The sequence below is a fragment of the Chiloscyllium plagiosum genome, chromosome 18 (genome assembly GCF_004010195.1).
Source record: "Chiloscyllium plagiosum isolate BGI_BamShark_2017 chromosome 18, ASM401019v2, whole genome shotgun sequence".
In the NCBI taxonomy this organism is placed as follows: domain Eukaryota; kingdom Metazoa; phylum Chordata; class Chondrichthyes; order Orectolobiformes; family Hemiscylliidae; genus Chiloscyllium; species Chiloscyllium plagiosum.
In genome coordinates this window covers 11967618-11980988 of record NC_057727.1, presented here as the reverse complement: position 1 = coordinate 11980988, position 13371 = coordinate 11967618, and the positions used below count along the sequence as shown (strand labels likewise).

The 13371-nt window shown below is 41.3% G+C and overlaps 1 protein-coding gene across 2 annotated transcripts in view; it reads left to right on the top strand.

Moving 5' to 3' along the window:
- The first annotated feature begins 320 nt into the window (after positions 1-320).
- Positions 321-13371, top strand: part of LOC122558854 (caM kinase-like vesicle-associated protein) — a 143983-nt gene continuing 130932 nt past the window's right edge. The window contains exon 1 of one of the 2 annotated variants that reach the window (XM_043707701.1): positions 321-660. The gene's annotated coding sequence lies outside the window, so the exon portion shown is untranslated. The remainder of the gene's footprint in view (positions 661-13371) is intronic. The other variant, XM_043707702.1, reaches the window with a different exon arrangement.

The following is a 13371-nucleotide window of genomic DNA, read 5'->3' as shown; positions in this document are numbered from 1 at the left end:
GGTATGTAATGTACCCTCCCCCAGTGTTTGGTGTGTAATGTCCCTTTCCCCGAGTGTTGGGTGTGTAATGTACCCATTCCCCAGTGTTTGGTGTGTAATGTACTTTCCCCCAGTGTTGTGTGTATAATGTACCTTTCCCCGAGTGTTGGGTGTGTAATGTACCCATTCCCCAGTGTTTGGTGTGTAATGTACTTTCCCCCATGTACCTTTCCCCGAGTGTTGGGTGTGTAATGTACCCTCCCCAGTGTTGGGTGTGTAATGTACCGTCCCCTAGTGTTGGGTGTCGAATGAACCATCCCCCTCCTCCGTTTCTGCCTAATCGCTTGCAGTCAGTGTACACCCAGCCTGCGCTGCACCGCTCTGCCTCTCGCTGGTCTCTCTCTGAGTAACAGTGTTCGCCTGACTCAGTCTCGTACCGACTCAAACACCATCCAGCAACTGATCGGAGAGCAGCACATGTGGCTCGCTGAAGAGACTGATGCCCATGGTTCGCAGGATAGTGGTCCATTTGGAGCAACTTATTTCTCATCCAAACAGAGCAGAGAACTCGCTAACGGGGTCTCCAATCACTTTGATCTCCTCTTATAAATAAACACAATCTTGGGACACGTTTAACCGGACAGGTGCCGCAGGAATTAGACCACACATCCACCACACAAAGTAAGTATTATATCTCGGTGTGCTGTCAGGTTTGCAATGTGCTGGCTGCAAACGTTGTCTGTAGGCTCACAGGTTAAAAGCGGCAATCTAAAATACCATTTAACGTTGACTCATTTTGAGTTAGGTTTTGGCTAAAATTTTTCTAAACGTGTCTGGTGACCAATGCTGGGGCTGTTGCCGACATGCTCCCAGTTTGGGGGCTGTATTCAGTTTGCGTGTGTGTTGTCTCTTGTACATTGAAACAAAGTTGGAACGTACAAAGCCGAGGACCTGTCATTCTGTTTGGAAACGGGTTTAAATGGAAAGAAAATTCCGCTGAAAGAAAATTGCGACTGAGTCAAAAAATCGAATTGTTGTTGCAGTGTGATTGTGGACTGGTCCAGACAACACAGCGGATTGATTTTTTTAAATCCTCTTATTTTCAAAATATTCTAACAGATGGACCTTTTTTTAAACAAAAATGAACTTCCACTGATAGCAATCCAGATTTTGTTTTTTTTTCCGTCAGAACAGTGTTGGGGTTTAAATGTGTTACATGGATGAAGAGGACTCGACTGTGCAACAGCACCCTCGTCTGCATAAAGTAGTTACTGACAGAGTTACAGTGGACAACACTTTGCTCTGGGGGTGCCAGTGAAAAATGCATCTACTTAGTTTTGGTGTGTTTGCACGTGTGTGTGTGTTTGTGTGAGGGGCTGGATTTTGGGACATGTATTCCTTGTAAGATTTTCCACAGCAAAAGTCAAGTTCCTGCTTAACGGTTATTTAGCTTTGATTGTCGCCCCTATTTAATTTGGAGAGGTAGTGTGCGTAAAGAACAGAGCTTAATTCCTCACTATTACATAATACTGCGGAGATCTGGAATGTGCCGGCGCCAGATTTCACATCATCGCCCCCACTCCCCTCCCAAAATCTGGACACACTTCTGAGGTTACCTTTATTTGTTACTTTTCCAAGATCAGGGAGAGGCGAGCTGATCTTTATTTTTCGTATTTTGTCAGTGTCCTGACGAGTTGAACGCTTGCTGCTTTTGGAGCTACACTTTATAATGTACTCTTGAGTTCACAAATGCTCCATTCTGGACACAATTGTCCAGCTACATGGCCGACAGATAGCCTTTCCTCGCAGCTTGTCATTAGCAAGAACGTACCAGTGTGTTCCCAGGTCCAAAGATACTTCATTCTTCTGGGTTGATCCATTCCAGTCTGTGTTAGCCTTCACATTTAGTTTCATTTCCTCAAACGAAACACCAAACTGTTACCAAAGATTCCTTCCTCCCTCACTTGTGTCACATTTTGTGTCTTCCAATGTTTCCCATTCCATTTCAATAATGCGCTGACTGAGGATATAACTGTGATTTAACTGACCTGTTTATCCTTCCCTATTCTAACACTCCCAGCACTAACTAAAATAATAGTGTTTCATTATATTCAGCTTTAAACACAGAGGGACTGTTTTGTTTTGGAGAATATTTGTAACTTGTGTATTTGCATAAGAAAGGCTAAATATTTTCACATCTGATATCATCTATTGCAGCGGCAAAGATCCTGATCATTAAATGTATTTTAGTTTGGGGGTTTACCAATAAATAAAGGATTTATCAATGTAACTGGGAGAAGATAAACTGAAGGCGAGTTTACATAGCTGCTGTCGTTCTGGTTTGGAAGCTGACCTGAAAAATAAAGTGGAGGAAATATGTTATGAAGTGGGCAGGTTTGGTCTCAAATCCCCTTTATTGATCCTTTAGAATCTGTGCCTGTTTGCGGATGCGTTTATGGGGGGGATGAGTTAAATATTTCCCTGGGCATCATGTGCCACCTCCACCAGCCCCTGACTCAAATTAATGACCAGCTACAGAATAAATCTTCTTTTGGGTGCAGTGACAATTTGCTGGAAGTCGTAAATATTTTAATCCCTGTGGTTGGAATTACTTCATAAAAGCTACACAGTAAATCCGATGGTTGAAATGTTATAATCAGATTGCCTTTGAACATCCCTTCCACCTTTATTTTGTTTTCAACCAATGCAGAGAGTCACTTCTGAAAGATAATTCGGTTTTTCTCAAGTTGAGTTGTATAAATGCCTTGTTTTATGCTCCAGAGAAGCTTGCAAATGACGGTGATATGACCAATAAAATTCCTGTTTTAAACTGGGAAATCTAGCTGTTTCTGATGATTTTAAATATTTTTTAAAAGTCCTGTATGTGACCTTTATTCTCCATTATGCTTGTCAATTGTATTCAGGTGCAATGACCCAGATTAGTCATTGTCACTTATCACAGAAACCTTAGGTCAACTTTTAAGTACACTGCACTGCATACGTTCAGATAAGAAAGAGATGCTGAAATGTGGCATTTTTATCAGTGGAAAGGTGAGTTGCAAATTCTTTTTTATCTTTCTTTTGGTGATGTCTTTCTGGACTGTGCACTTTCCCAGAGTTTTCCCAATACTAATTTGAAAGAGAACACTAGCACTGTCAATTTTGCAATCTAACAGAATCTCAGTCTGAGCCTCCACACTCTTATTATAGGCATCGAATGTTCTCTTCAATGCTGCCCTGCTCCACTACACTTTACAAACAGCTGTAGAATAAGAACAAAGTTGTATTTAGTTGGCTTCTTTTGGCAATAATAGGTCAGGAGATCATGATTTCACATGGCCTACATTACAATAGGACTTATGAGACAGGGTGGCCCATTTAAGTGAACAATTAACAAATGAGCAATTGCTGAAATAAAGTAAAAAAGATATTAATTTGCTCCTTAGGTAAATGTTGCGGCATGGAAAGTCACTTGACAGATTTCTCAAAATTAACTTTCAAATGTGTGACAGCAAACCCTTCAGTGGAAGCAATGTCTCAGTGCCGAAACAGTTTTTTTAATGGAATAACTCATTTAAAGGCCGTCACTGATTTTATTGCATATTAATGATTTGTTACACTGTTCGAGACATGCAGGATAATAACAGACCAATTCTTGATTGAGCATAGATCTCAATAGGAAGAACACAACAATGGGCACAGAAATAAGCTGATCATATGTCAAAGGATATCTTGTCCATGGATAAGTTTTAAGCCTGATGTAATTGGGGTGATCTGAATGTGAGTATGTAGCCTTTCCTAGTTTTCTGTATCTCTAAACAAGCAATTATTTCAAAATACTTAAAGTCTTAACTAACCTAACTTCCTGACTTGTAAATAGTGAACATTTTGTCTCTTGAGTGAATTGATTTTGTAAGGGATGGGGAAATGTATTTTGAATAATATTGGGCCAAATTATATTTAACATCACTTTCTACGCATTCAGCTGAAACTGTCAATTTGTCAGCTCTAGAGGTGAGGAAAGACTAAAAAAAAGCAGGGAATAGCAGGAAGAAAATTTCCCTCCAGTATAATGATCTTTTTGCTTGCTTGGAGGACAGATGCAAATGTTTTAAGATGAGTAATCTATATAATAAAAATACTAGCTTCGGTTTTTGCGCATAGACATTTTCAAAGATATGATGTTTGCAAGAGAATCAGTCACATCTGAATGGTAACTTGTGTTTATATGACATCTTCTAATATAATAAAACACAGTGGGTCACTTCACAGTGACATTATGGAACAAAATATGACAACAAGCCATGTCAGGAGACATTAGGATTGATGACCAAAAGCTCAGTTAACAAGTAAAGCTACATCTGCTTATTATAGAAAGACAAATTCAATAGGTTGCTTGTGAATGAATTTGGAAAGTGAAAAGGTGTTGACAGTTCCTTAAGTGGAAGCTGATGTAATATTTCATACTTCTTGTGGGACACCTTTTTATAAGATGCTTCTAATCCATGTGACAGAATGAATTGTATAAAAACTGATGGCATTGCGAGAGGTCTAAGAGGTCTGTCGTATCTTTTTCACTTCTGACCGAACAACATTGCTGATGCCTTCTTGAAGTCTAGCAAACGGTTGTGTGAGTGACCAAAAACAGAGACTTCCACCTAAGAAATAGTTGCTGATATAATAGGTTTTAATAACAAATTAGTGTTATTTTTTTTTTTAAAAAGTATTGGACAAATTTTATGAAACCCACTTAGCCATCAAATGTGCAAGAGGGGCGATATGACCTTGTTTCCGATCTGTCTTGCCACTTGTTGGGAAAAGCTGGTCAAAGGATAGACACTTCTGCCGCAGTAGGTCAGCAATATCAGAGACGGGAGAAGCAATGACAGAGAAACAGCATCTTTGCGAAGAGTAGTGAGGGTGTTAACTCACCGAGGCTGAGATAGATTGATGGGGACGGAGATGCAAAAATATCAAAGAAAATATGGAATGCAATGGAGCAGGATTGTAAATTCCTTCCTTGTGTTTGACAGATAACTAACAACTGGTGCATGAGTCCATGCACTTGTACGCATTTTATAGGGCCATTTGGAAATTGTAGTCTTGTTTTTCCCAATGCTGAAAAGCTATAACCTCATTTCTAGGTCATTATTCTATTTGAGGGTATCATTGTCAGCGCATCACGAATCAAAATTGAAGTGGTGCAGTTTTTATTGTACTAGAACAGTAATAAAAAGGAAGGTGTGCATTTACAGAACATATTGTCAAGTCACTCAGTGAAGTTTAAGGATGCTTCATGAGGAATGAATTGATTTTGACGTGTAGTGACTTCTCACTTGTAAGCAAAGACAGCAACTATCCCACAAATCGTAATGAGCTGACTGGTGGGTGAATCTGTTTCCAGTATGTCGGCTTAACGGTCAGGCGGCAGTTGGGGATTGTCAAAGCCAGGCACTTGTCTGGCATGACTATTATCTACTAGTTATCATTTTGAAACTCGAAATGTGTCCAGGTCTTTCTGCATGGAGGTACAGACTGCTTTGTTATCCTAGGAATTGCAAATGGTACTAATTATGGCACAGTCATCAGCACACATCCCCATTCTGACGATGTGATGGAAGGAAGATCATAGAGGAAGCACCTGAAGATGGTTGGGCTGAAGACACTGATGCAAATCCCTCACAATCTCCTGGGACTGAGGTGGTTGCCCTCCAATAGCCATATTTTTGTTCTCTTGTGCTGATGTCTCCAGCCAGCTTTGCACTGCCCTGCCTTGATTCCCATTGACTTCAATTTTGCCAGGGTCTCTTGATGCCACATTGTCAGGAGATGCCAATCCTGTTCTGATGGAATGAGCTTGGATTGAGGTAAAGCCAAGCTCTGGAGCAAATTCTTCAATACTACAGCCGGGATGTTGTTTAAGGCCCGTAGCCTTTGCTGTCCGCAGTGCCTTCAGCCATTTCTTTATCGCTTGGAAGTAATCAAGTTGTGTGAAGACCGGTGTCACTGTTTCTGACAACCTCAGGAGGAGACTGATAGAGATTATCTACCTGGCACTTCTGGTGGAAGGTTACTGCAAATTCCTCAGCCTTGTTTTTGTACTTGTGCAGTGGACTCTGCTATCATGAGATATTATGCAGTCTTCTTCAGTTATTTATTTAGGATGCCCACTATCACTCACCACTGGATGTGGAAGGATTCACATTGATTTTTGGATCACCTAACTTTGTCAACAACAAATTTAATTCCACTGTTTAGCCTTGACTCTTAGGTTACCGGGTTGGTGCTCTGTTTTATTTGGGAATACCACACAATGCTCCAGACCTCTTGTCTTACATTTCTCATTGAATCAAGATCTGGTCCTCTGGCTCGATAGTGATGGTAAAGTGAGAAATTTGTCAGTTCTTGAGCTTACAGATTGTGGTGAAATATGATTCTGCGGCGGCACTTTATGGATGCTCAGTTTTGAGCTGCTAAATCCAGACTGAATCCATCCCATTTAGCGCATAGTGCCATACCACATTGCTTTCAATAAGGAGGGCTATAGGAATCAATATCTAGGGCTACAGGAATCAAAGGGTATGGGGAGAAAGTGGGAAAGGATACCGAGTTGGATGATCAGCCATGATCATATTGAATTGTCTTGAAACACTGAATGACCTACTCTTGTCCCTACATTCTATATTTCTAACACGATAGAATGTCTTCAGTGTGAAGATGCAGATTTGTCTTCACAAGGACCACGTGTTGGTTACTCCTGTCAGTACAGTCATGGAATCCTCTACAGTGTGGAAGCAGGCCGTTTGGCCCATCAAGTTCACACCGACCCTCCAAAGAGCATCCCACCCAGTCGTGAACAGTTTATCTGTGACAGGCAGATTGGGGAGGATGAAACCAATTCGGTTTTGTATTGATGTTTGTTTTCACATCACCTGCTTTTAGCTTAATTCAGCAGATAGGTCCATAAAGATTTAGCCAGGACAGGTCACATTGGTGGTACTGGGTCACCCTTAGGGGTAGACACTAGGGGAGACAATTAGTGATAGTCTACAGGAGGTTTCCTTGCCCATGTTGACCAAATGCCAGGATAGTCCAGAGTCAATATTGAATACTTCGAGAGCCACTGATCCCTGACTGCAAACCACTGTGCTGCCACCTCTGGTGTCCTGCCAGTAAGACAGACGTACCCAAAAGTGGTGGATGAGGAATCTAGGATTTTGCTTGATGGGTATAATCATGTGAGCTTGACCATGTGAAGCTGTCCATGGGACCAGTCTCCCAACACTGGCACATCTCCAATGTTGGTGAGACAGGTTTGCGGGGCCGGATCGGCTGAGAGGGCCTTTGGTTGCGTCAGGTGCCTCCAACTTGGTGGTCTGTTCTGTTTTATTTTTAGAAGAGGTTTTTAAAGCAGTCTGATGCAAATGCATAAGAAAGTTGAGAGTCAAACACATTGCTCTGGGCATGGAGTCTCAAATAGCCCAGACCTGCTCAGGACACCAGATTTACAGCTGTAAAGCCCATTGATGAACAAGATGGGTTTTAGATGTCATTATGATAATCATCTTCTGACATTACCATCTTCTAACCATCTTCTTACCGTGTGTTGACACTGTTAGAGCTAGCTTTTGTCTGACATCTGACTTTTGGGATTATGCATTAAGTCTTGAGCTCAGTGCAGAAGTATTCCATTCACTAGCACTGGGAGCCTTTATTTGACACTGCATTCACAGGCGTTAACAATCTTTACACAACAACAGCAAAATTAATACTCCTTTTAAACAAAATATAATTGAATTGGCATGTCAGAGTCTGGTACTTGAGAATTCTTCTTTGAAGTAGAACTGCAGGAGGTCCTAATCAAATAAAATTTACTGTGTGATTCAGATTAAAGAAAGTGATACAATGAAGCGGGTGATGTTTAAACCATGCTCAAAATGGCTACCAGCCCTTACTTACATAACTACTGTCACTAATTCACTGTGTGTGGAAATTGAAATATTGTGCTTTTTTTTCTATAGAAATGAAATCCTTTTTCTAATCTTTACACAAGGATTGGAGAGCTGCACTCCCAGCCCCTCACTGCACTCCAGAGTATAACTATTCAGATCAACCCTTTACGGAGTCATGATATCACCATGGCAACATTCAGTGGGGGGTGGGGTTCTAGTTAGAGAGAGGAGACTGAAAGTTGGAAATGAGTCAAACCCCTTCCACACCAGGAAGGTCTGAGGTTCAGTCAGTAGCTGTTTTCAGTTAAGCCAATTACATTGGGTGTCAACATTGACTTCAATGCCTTCACTCTAAGGGAAGGGTATCAGGAAGAGCTCCTGTTCTTGATTCTGTCCAGCTGAAAGATATGTTTCTCAGAGGATAACATTAGAGGACACGATTATGCTAAGCGCTGATGCCTTCTTTAGCAGAATAGCTTCCCAGTATTGTTGGGATTCACACTTGAGGAATAGCCACTTTTATGGAACTATGTCCAATGGGGGCCAGCACCTCCTGAGGAAAAAGGAGATAAAAATTTAATTTCTACTTGAAAATCCAGTACTGTTTTCTCAAAAATCTCTCAAGAATTACTTGTCTTTACATAGCGTCAAACCATATTTCATAATTATCGCGGAGTATTTTTGCATACAAAGAGCTGTGCACAACGAATGTTGTTACTAAGGTTCTGTACTGGCAAATTTTAAGGCAGCATGATTTCTGAAACAGCACTGAGATGTGTGAGTGAGATCTAATGATGGCGCTGATGGTTGAGGAGACAGTAAAGGGCAGAATATGCAAGAATAATGGTTTTGCAGAATGATTTGTTAGGTGTAATAATATGAGGTGGAATCAGAGATCTTTGTCAGAAATATTATTTGAAAATTGTAATCTTGCTGTTATAATTATCCCAGGACACCTGTTGAAATTGTAAAGTGTGACAGGCTGGTAAATTAACTTTAGTAAATGCACAGCTGAGCAGGTGCTGTGTATATTGCTACATGTATTCTTCCATTCACTAATGTGAAAATCTGTCATTGTCTGATATTTCATGCTTTATGCATAATGTAGGAGGAAATTGTACGCCAAAGATGATGTCTTGTTTCTCCATCTTTTTTGTTAAATTCAGCAAAATTTCAGTGAGATATTTCAATATTCAAGCCTGTGAATCTGCAATTGTCAAGTGTGTGGCTCTGAAACAGAGCTTCAAACGTATAATTTGTTTTAATAGAGACAGAAAATTCTTCCTTATGTTCTGCAGCTCCAGTTTCTAATTCTTTGGTTTAAAACGCAAAGGCACCAATACACAGGGTACCATATCAAACCTACTGCCAGATTCTAGATCGCTAGGAGAAAGTGAGGACTGCAGGTGCTGGAGGTCAGAGTCGAGAGTGTGGTGCTGCAAAAGCATAGCAAGTCAGGCAGCATCCAAGGAGCAGGAGAATCGATGTTTCAGACATAAGCCCTTCATTAGGAATGAGTTAATTCCTGATGAAGGACTTATGCCCAAAATGTCGATTCTCTTGCTCCTCGGATGCTGCCTGATCTATTGTGCTCTTCCAGCACCACAGTCTCGACCCAGATTCTAGATCACATAGAGTCATAAAAATGTACAGCATGGAAACAACTCAACCATGCTGACCAGATATCCTAAATTAATCTCATCCCATTTGCCAGCATTTGGTCCATATCCCTCTATAACGTTATTATTCGTGTACCCATCCAGATGTGTTTTAGATGTTGTAATTGTACCAACCTCCACTGCTTCTGCTGGTAGCTCATTACATACACAGGGAGAAGAAAGTGAGGACTGCAGATAACGAGAGTGTGGAGCTGGAAAAGCACAGGCAGCATCCGAGGAGCAGGAGAATCAACGTTTCAGGCATAAGCCCTTCATCAGGAATGAGTCTGCATTCCATACACGGCATTCCATACACATACCATCCTCTGTGTGAAAAAGTTGCCTTTTACACTTCGCATTTTATAATCTGTGTTCCTCTTTAGCTTAATGCCTTTTGTGGCATTAAAAAGGGTAAAAATACAAAGAAGATTTAAACTTTGTTACATTGGCTTTCTTTGTGGCATAGCCTTTGCAAAACTGCTGATCTCTTAATCTACTTCCATTCTAAATGGACATCATGAGGATTCTCACTAGGAATTATTGATTTTGTCGGGCCATCATGTAATGATCTGGACTTTTACTTTGTTGTGCTGTTTGCTTGCCATTTATATAATAGTTTGATGTTTCCTCTTAACTGCTGTTGCCATACAAGTTTCTACCTTCGATTTTGATACTATGTATGCAATTGATTCCAAACTGATTGAGAAAGAAGTAGAGAAAGTATTGCAGCCCACTTGCTCCTGGACCGACCGGCATTTGTGGTGATTGAATCCGGTGTTTCAATTCATTGTGGTTCCTGAGTCTTTATTTCCTCAGGCATCCTGCCTGGTAGGAAGCTTAAACTGATCCATTGAGCCTGTCTTCGCTAAGAACATTGGAATTGCTGAAGAAAATTGACCAAGTTCTGTCTAGTTTGTCTCTCACCAACCTGATTCCTCATTGTGTCACATCTCATAGGGGAGCGTACTGTAAATCAAGCCCTGCTATTCTCAGGGTCATCGCAAAAATTAAAGACTTTGTAATAATATGCAGAATTCCCCAACTCACCTGTCTCAGATCGATAGAAAGGATGGGCAAGGCTCTGTACTTCAAAAGAATTACTATTTATCACAAAATAAATAGATTTTACTTATAGGTAAACACATATGACCCATTAACTTTTAACTATTAGTTAAAATTCCAACCACCTTATAAAAATTCCCCTGTACACACAGGCACGCACACAAAACTGGGAAGAATGTTCAGTAGTCCATGCTGTACAGCTTTATGACTCTATGTCCACAGTGTCCACACTCTATGTTCTCCAAGACGATCCCTTTGGCTTGCCAGGATTTAGGTGACCTCCAGGTGCTTTCACTTGCTTTCAGGAAGCACAGAGCGACTGCCTCAGAACTTACAAAGTCTCTGACTTAACGTCTTTAAAGCAATCGCCTATAGGGACTGGTCGGGGAGAATAAGTGGACTCTCTTCAGCTTTGAGGTGATTTTACTGCAGTTAAAAAGGTAGAAATTTCTTTTCCAGAGGTTCCAAGGCTTCGGATCATCTCATTCACACCTACAAGCTGCTGGACTACCTGGTAGCCAATCATATAGTTGTTGGTCGGCAGAGGCTTTCGCTATTGACAACTGGATTGCACTATAGACCAATCAGTTACTTGTTGCTGGTCAAATCTCATTTTGTACACACTTCCTGGTGCTAGTTTGTCTGCACCTAAATCTCTACCGCCAGTTGAAACAGTCTGGCAGCTTGCTTTTAATAGTATAGCAATCCCTTCCACAAGCTTTTTAAAAATTCTTTTAAAGGAGTCTTTTCTCAATTTGGTTTACTATCAAAAACACAGAAAATGTAAAAAAAAAATTTAAGTTGACACAATAGCGTTGTTAATTCATACAGCAATAGATCTGACAGATAATCTCCAGTTGACACAGAAATGATATATGAACAACCCCAGTGATGAAAAGCATGAGTGATCACTATATGGACCCATTCACTCCTCACCATCCAGACAAAAACAGAAATTGCTGGAGAAACTCAGCAAGTCTGGCAGCATTTGTGGTAAGAAAACAGAATTAACATGTGGACTCCAGTGACTCTTCTTCAGAACTCTGCACTTGAAGTGTTAATCTGGCTTTCTCTCTCCAGATGCTGGCACACCTGCTGAGCTTCTCTAGCAATTTCTGTTCCTGTTGCAGATCTTCGGCATCCCCAGTTCATTGCTTTATAGAAGGCTTTGAGTGCCTGTGGTGTTAGCGAGGGAGGCTCTGGGCTGGGGTTTGAGTGGGGTTGGGGAAACTGGAGGTGCTCTCCAATGAGCTCAGGAAGAGGTTTGCAGAAAGCCAAGCACCTCCCCTGCGCCTGCCCTCCTTGCCAAAGCTGGCCTATGCAGGAAATGATGCCTGGTATCTCTCAACAGTGTTTCCATTAATCACCCATTTCTGGGCATCAACTGGCAGACTCTCTTGCCAAACACCATGCTTGCCGCTGGGAAAATTGTTGTGTTGACAAGGACAGGCAGACAAATGGTGGCCAGGTCAGACACTGGATTTAATAAGCCTCTCCCCTTCCAGATGATAGAAACAGTTAAAAAAAAACAGTAATACTTGGAAATTAACATATTAGTCACAACAGATTGATTGATTTGATTTATTGTCATGTGTACCTAAGTAGAGTGAAAAGCTTTGTTTGTGAGCAGTACAGGCAGATCATACTAATCAAGGACATACAGATCATAGGGTGAAAAAGAACTCGGACAGACTGAGGCATACAGGTTACGCTGCACAGGACGTGCACAAGGCAAGATTAGCATTAACAAGGTCAACATTATTTGAACTGGAAATGTGTTGCTGGAAAAGCGCAGCAGGTCAGGCAGCATCCAGGGAACAGGAGAATCAACGTTTCGGGCATAAGCCCTTCTTCAGGAATGAAGAAGGTTCCTGAAGAAGGGCTTATGCCCGAAACGTCGATTCTCCTGTTCCCTGGATGCTGCCTGACCTGCTGCGCTTTTCCAGCAACACATTTCCAGCTCTGATCTCCAGCATCTGCAGACCTCACTTTCTCCTCCAACATTATTTGAAGGTAGAGAGTCCATTTGTCAGTCTAATAACAGCAGTGAAGACGTTGTTCCTGAACCAGTTGGTGTGAGTGTTCAAGCTTCTGTATCTCCTGCCTGATGGAAGAGGCTGTAGGAGAGCATTACCGGGGTGGGAGGGCTCTTTGATGATGTTGGCAGCAAAGTTAAATTGAACTCCTTGGGTTAAAAGTCATCCTTTCCTTCCCAAGTATGCCACACGTTCCTAGGTATTGAATCCCAAACTGTTATTTACTGAAAGAAAGCTTGCAGCAAATACTAATCATCCATTTATAAAATATGAATCACACAACTTTCCATATATTACTCGCTGTCACCCTCTGACCTGTAGCTATATAGCCTACAGGATTTCCGTCTCTAGTTTTTGCAATGTGGAACCTGAAATTCCTTCAGCTTTCTCCAATGTACATGTGAGAGGAAATATTTTGTCAGTGATATATAATACCAGATAACCAAAGTGAAAAGTAAATCAGAGAGTGTGTGGGGTGTGCTGCCTATGGGGCGTAAACAGGGATGAAAACACAATAATATCAAAGACAGATTGCTAAGTTAGTATTTGTATGTGCTAACTGACCTCCCATGCCATTGCTGAAGGACAGCCCACAATCTGGAACCACAATGGGGATTTCTAATGTGAGGGCATTGCTTAGGTTTAAACCAAGGGGCACTGACTTAAAACACCATCCTAACAAGG